Raw genomic sequence first — 6877 nt, 5'->3', positions numbered from 1 at the left:
TGACAAATCCAAGATACTATCTGAAAGTGTCTTGATGATCAATGACTGCTTAGTAAGATTTGTCTCAACCGTAGACAACCACTTACTCATGTCTTCCATCCACTTCTCGTCCTCCATTTGCATCACTGCCAACTTACAATTAGGCCTTGTCACTCCAATGGCTGGTACACCAATGGGTACATCTTCCCTTCCATCGTAAATGTACAGCTTCCTCAAATGTGGAACAATCATAGCATCAAACTGTTTCATGAATTCCATTCCCAGCACAGCTTCATAGTCATCAATCCACACTATAGTGAAGTCTACCTTCCCTGTCCATTCACCAAGTGTTGTGTCAACCTTTTCAGCTATACCAAGAACATATTCAGGAGGAGAATTCACTATCTTCATCTGTGCCTTCACCAGTACAAATTTCAGCCCAATTATTCTCGCAGTATCTTCACCCATGAAGTTGTGAGAAGCCCCACTATCCACCATAGTGAGTATATCAACACTCCCAACCTTCATTCGAACATACTCCAAACTGTTCCTCTCAGGATCCCTTCGAGAGATCACCTCCGTAGCAGCAGCAGCACCAAGTATCTGCATCATCCCCATAGAAGCTTCTTCATTCTTCGCATTAGATTGTGCAATCACAGCCACTTTCGATTTAGAAGGACAATTCTTCACCGCATGTGGTCCAGCACATATCCAACACTTCAAGGCTTTCTTCGTCTTCGAATTATCATTCGATTTCGAAGCATCATCCTTCTTCTTATCTTTCGGTTTATCGGACTTCTTCTTCCTATCATCAGAAGTCTCACCATAATGCTCCATCAACTTGTCCACAGCAACAAAAGCTTCTTGAAGTGTTATAATCCTCTACCTCTTTCACTTCATTTCATGCCCAAGGCTTCAACCCAATAATGAAATTGAACACCTTGTCCTTCTTCGCCATGTGAGGAAGTTCCAAAACCACACTTGCAAACTCCTGTTGATATGTCTGAAGGTTCTCGATCTACTTTATGAACTTAATTTTCATCCTTGCTTCCCATGTTTCATCCTGAGGACTGAAATGGGTCTGCAAATCTTTCTTCATATCATCCCATGAAGTAATGTCACCAGCACTGCCATTGGAAATCTGATCCATCCTCCTTCGCCACCACATCTTAGCATCCTTTGTCAAGAACTGAGCAGCTACCTTGACCTTCGTCTCATCATCAGATAGACCTAATCGTTCCAAGTACTGCTCCATGTCCCATAGAAAGTTGCCAAGAGTCTTTGCACTCCTTGTACCATCATAAGGTTCTGGTTCCTTGACTTTCACATGAGGCACTCCTCCACCTGAGTTATGCCGCACAACCTTCTTCAACACGGCGATCTCATGTCTGGCTTCGTCAAGAGATTTTCGCAAGGCCACGATCTCTGCAAGACCTTAGTCTCTTGACTCTTCAACCTCCTTGACCCTTACTTCAAGTTTTGTACACATAAGATCAATGTACTCGTGTTGAGTCCGGAGTTCATCAAGCTTTTCCTTCATCTTCAAATTGGCCTCTTGCTCCTTATCAAACAAGTCCATTTTCTTATTCTAGGAAGTTTCCAAGTCCTCCATTTTCACCAACACTTTTTCCATAAGTGCTATAGTAGCATCCTGCACACCGTGACTAGACCAAGCCTGATATTCAGCTACCATTGCTAATAACTTCCTTCTTCTTTGCGATCAAGTTTCGACCATCCAACAACTTCACCAAGTTGCTGCAACCTGAACCAGCCCTTGTTCCCCTTGTATGTGGAACAACTTCTTTCACTTGCAAGTACCTGCTTCACTGTCTTCAACTGTCAAGCTTCTTCAACCCTGAATCAACTTCAATATCTGCACTTCGTCATGAGCAACCCTGCTCTGATACCACCTGTCATGCCCCCAAGCTAGCGGTAGTCTTTCAACTGCTCTTAGCGAGGTGCGGCACCACCGAACACTTTCTTTTCACCAATACTTATGTTCGTGGACTACGCCTAACCACTTACTCCTACTTAGTTTGTGTTTCGCAACCAAGTATTATTATGTTATCCTTTATAGCAATGAACATCCATACACATTCATTATCAACAGCAATTATAAATGACGAACACAATTGCACAATATAAAGGGAGGAGCAACTCCCTGAACAATGAGTCTGCCAAATAATATATTATACAACAGTTTACAAAGCTTTACAAGTATACATGGAAACCCCAAGTTTCATACTTAGCCAATTTACAATCCTCGGAAAACTCGGTTGCCCAGCTCGTCGGCGCCTCCGCACGGTCGCCGCACGACTCACCAACCCTTTGTTCACCTCATCGCACGATCGTGTTATTTGCCCAACTTGGGCGTGCATCAAAGTCGCCACACATAGGCGCCTCTGCCCGAGACAGACCTCCGTTCACAATCTCAACACTTCACCAAGTCATCGTGCACACTTGCACACCAGGTGGGTGCTCACCCGAGTCGCCAAGACACCCGCGCCAAGTCGTCACACAAACTGGGTGCCACACACTCGTGCACGCCTCAACAGTCTATCGGGCACCACACACCTGTGCTCGCCATCACCCAACCACCGGGCGCTCCTGCCCACACCTTCACCCAAAACCAAGAAGAACACCTAACTCCGTGCGGCCTTGCCCAAGAACGGGCGCATCCTCCAAATCTGCGCCTCTCCTCTCTTGTGCGTCCACCTTGTAGTTCTACGCCTCTCCTACATGAGTGAATGATGTTGAGCGATGAGAGATGATGTCCAAATGCCATCCAACACACTGAAATATATATGAATCGTAGGGCGTAGTCCTGGCTGCCTAGTCGACTCGCACAAAGCCCCTACTCCATCGCAAACGCCTCAATATACATGTCGGCTTTGTCCATGTTCATAGGTCAGCCTCCATAATGTTAAACACCACGTTCCATGCATATAAACACTCGCTCGCCCTCCACATTTGCACATATCATCATATCACACACTTGAACTAGCTCGCACTTATGTCGGAACGCTGTCGCACTTCAAGCCGGAGCTGCAGGTCATTACAGACAAGGCTCTCAAAGGTGGGGATCGGATAACCCCGAAGAAGTCGTGGTAGTATAGGCTGACGACTTTCATGGAAACTTCCACATAAAATTCCTATTTGAATTCAAGTTGTAATTGATGATGATGCATAAATTCACTCGAAGAGACCTTCTTGGAAAAGGAAGCAGATATAATGAAGCCGTGGCAGTATACGCAGACGACTTTCATGGAAATTTCCACATACAATTCCTATTCGAATTCTAGTTGTAATTGATGATGATGCACAAATTCAGTCGAAGAGACCTTAGTGGAAAAGGAGGCAGATATAAGAAAAAGTTATCATGTTCTATAGCTTGGTAGATCTTTGAACAACATACGGTGGCAATGTGTTGATGAAAAATGCACTAAGGAGGTGTGAAAAACTTCTTTCGCAAATTGAAAGCTCCTCACAAGGAAACTATACACAATGAAACATAATAATATTAATTGGAGACTTGTTCATATCCCCTCCTCCCATTTGTTTACTTAAAGGACGTTTAACCATGTTAATTCTAGTATCAATGGGATGAGTATTAGCATAACAATGCTAGTTTTAGTGGCAGAGCACACACTCACAGAATGGCCATCCACTTTTTTTTAAATAAATTTTCATGCACTCAAAAATACCGAAAATAAAATGATCTCCACCAGTAGAATTATATCCCATCAAAGCTCAATTAGCCAATCTAAAATTAGAAATAAGATTTCCAGAAAAATAGAAAATCATTTTTTAAATTTGGTGTAAAAAAGAAATATTAAACATTTTCTAGAAACTTTGTTTAAAATTGCGAAAAAATTACAAAATAATGCAGAGTTGACACATTTGGATCACCATCTTGGCCAGGAAGACACCACTAACTATATGTTATTATTATTTTATATGTCAATTATGTTATATTTTGAAATAAGAAATATAATATTATAGTATTATATAATAACATAATATTATATTATTATATAACATAATTATAATATAATAAGGCATATAAACATATAATAATGTGGTTGTTATTCTAATAAAATTATAATAAACTGAAGTAAGAGTTGTATGTCATGTGTTGTGCTAGTTCATAAATTAAAATATAAAATAATGCAAATTTAAAAAAATAATGGTTTTAAGATTTTTTAATTAAAAATTTCACTACTCAGAATTGTAACTTTAAATTAATTAAAATAAATTTAATATTTATAATTTCTAACTAAATATTTAGTTTATTTGGTAATGCATATTTTTTAAATTAAAAATATGTTTTTATGAAATTTAAATTTAAAATATTTTTTGTTTAAAAATATTAAATTAAGATCCCCATTACTATGTATTTTATGAGTTTTTTAGTATCTTCCTCATCATATATAAATTATATGATGTAGTATATTTCTTATTAAATACTTTAATTATTTCATTTTGTCGATTTTTACATCTCCAACATATACCTAATAATGATAATATGACAATATGACATTATTACTTGTATGTAGAACTATCTTAGATCCATCTAACTCTAGATCATTCTTGCAGTGAGAGAAAAAATCCCTTAGGGTGCAAACCTTTCATCAAGTTCCACACTAAAAAAAAAAATTGCACCTTGAGGGATCTAATCCCTTTCTGAATATGATAAATCATTTGTTACATGGATTTAGGGTAGGATTAATTTTTAGTAATAAGAATTTAATTGTTTTAATTGTTTTATATAATATATAGATGTTTGGAGGTGTTAATCCCTTTTCTTGAAAAATAAATTAAATTGATTAACTTTATAACTCTGGGTCACCACGAAGAAAAGTCTGAGCAGAAGAGATTAGGTCGAGAGATGGCGAGGGTTTGGGAGCAGCGGCTCAGGCCGGAACCAAGACTAGCCAGGTCGAGGGTTTAGGTTCCGTCAACAGTTTACACCGGCAGTTGTTTGTACGAGACGTTGCTTTTGGAGGACAACGATAGGAGGAAAGGTAGCTGGAGGTCAGGATCGGTGTAAGGTGGACAACTGGGGAATAGAGCGTTGGAATTCAGTTAGATTTTTTTACTGAGACAGTAAGGAGATAGGACCTCTGTGTTGGCAGTGAAAACGATCGGCGAGTATCCTGAGAAGTAACCATGGTTAACCCTAGCGAGCCCGTTGACCTAGATCCTGCAATGGAGGATATTTTTTCAGTCTGGGGGAAAGACCCTACAACTCAGAATATCGAACGTTATTTCGGAGCACCAGAAACCTTCAGTTCTGAACCCCTTTCTCCAGAACCGCAAAGGATTAACCAATCCTTTCTTCAGTCGTCAAAGGAAGTGGAGGATATCACCTATTTTCACCAGGACTCCATAGTTTCGCAGTAGACAAGCAGAGTAAGTGAAGATGTGTTGCATGCGGGCTTTCGACAACCACGCCAAAGCAGCAAAGGAAAAACCCCTTCTTCTGGACTGTTTCTCTCTAGTGGTCTAGAGGATATTGTTATTTTTGGCACAAGCTATGGGCAGAAAAGCGAAAGGGGTTTTGGAAGGGTTTCAGTGGTTACCAGGGCATCCGTCGCCAAAGGCCAGGGCAGCCTGAAAGGGATCGGAGGACGATAGGAAGACGAGACCAGAGGATCCCCAGTTTTGTAAAAGAACCCTACAGGACTTTCCTTGGGAAATTAGGTATTTAATCAAGCCTCAGCAAAACCCTTCCTAGGTTCCATAGGAATTTTGCTCCCTACCCCTCTCGAACAAAGGCTCTCCCCCTTAAACCCTAGTATGGAGTAGCAAGAAAAAAATGGGAAAAACAAGGAGATAAGGGAGGAGGGCGCTGGGACAAGGAGAAAAGGGGAGAAGAGGAAAAAACAGATGCCAATTAGCTCGCAGGATTTGGAGGGGAACCTGGTGTTGGGCATGGATGTGTGAATTAAAGAAGCCCTGGAGGTGGATGAATGCACCTTGGTCGGCAGGGCGAGAGGGAAAAAGTTCATTTCAAATTTCATCAAAGCTTGGGGGGAACAAAATTGGAAATTTGACCTCATTAGAGGTTTCGACCCTTGCAAAGGGCAGGTTTATGGTGCGCTTTGAGAATAAAGAAGCGGCTGAATGGGTGGTCGGGAAGAATTGGGCATTTGGGAACATCCCTGTCCTTCTAAAAAAATGGAGCCCCTTGTTCGATGTTTTACATGAGAAAACAAATGTTTTCCTGGTTTCGGTGAGAGCTCCGGGGCTGCCCTCTTTCGTGTGGGTCAAATCGGTCTTCAAGGCAATTGGGAACAGATTGGGTACATTTCTGGAAGTGGATATGTCCTTCTTGAAAACACACTACAAGGCCATGGCGCAGATCTTAGTTAGTCTAAATCCAAGCAGAGGACTTGCAGAAAAGATAAATCTCCAATACAAAGACTTCGTCTTCGAACAGATACTGGATTATGAATACTTGCAATTCAGGTGCCATAGATGCCACGTTTATGGTCATTTGGCCAAGGAATGCCCTTTAGGAAGGCGAAGGCGAGGATTCTAGAGGACATCAACTCAATGGGAGAAGGCTATACGCCAATATCAAAATCTTCAGGGAAAGGAGGTCTCAGAAAATCAGATAATAGAAGGATTGGAGACGAAGGCCCATCAGGAGGGACAGAATCCGGAAGCAGGCCATCAGGATCCTCATTTCAGTGGGATGGACAAAGACCTGAAGCTCGGATTCGACAAAGCTCAAATGGAGACCACTGGGGGATCGACACCAACACAAAATCCCACCGAGAGCGAAGGAGATATGGGTATGTGCTTAGATACAAAATTCTCCCCCATTCTTAATTCTGAAAAAATTGAAGATTGTTTGATCCCGAAGTATCCTTCAATAAATCTCATTTCTGAT

This window comes from Pinus tabuliformis, chromosome 3_2 (genome assembly GCF_031772625.1).
Source record: "Pinus tabuliformis cultivar Carrire ecotype Pingquan chromosome 3_2, CPIR1, whole genome shotgun sequence".
NCBI classification, from domain to species: domain Eukaryota; kingdom Viridiplantae; phylum Streptophyta; class Pinopsida; order Pinales; family Pinaceae; genus Pinus; species Pinus tabuliformis.
Note: the sequence above shows the minus strand (reverse complement) of the source record.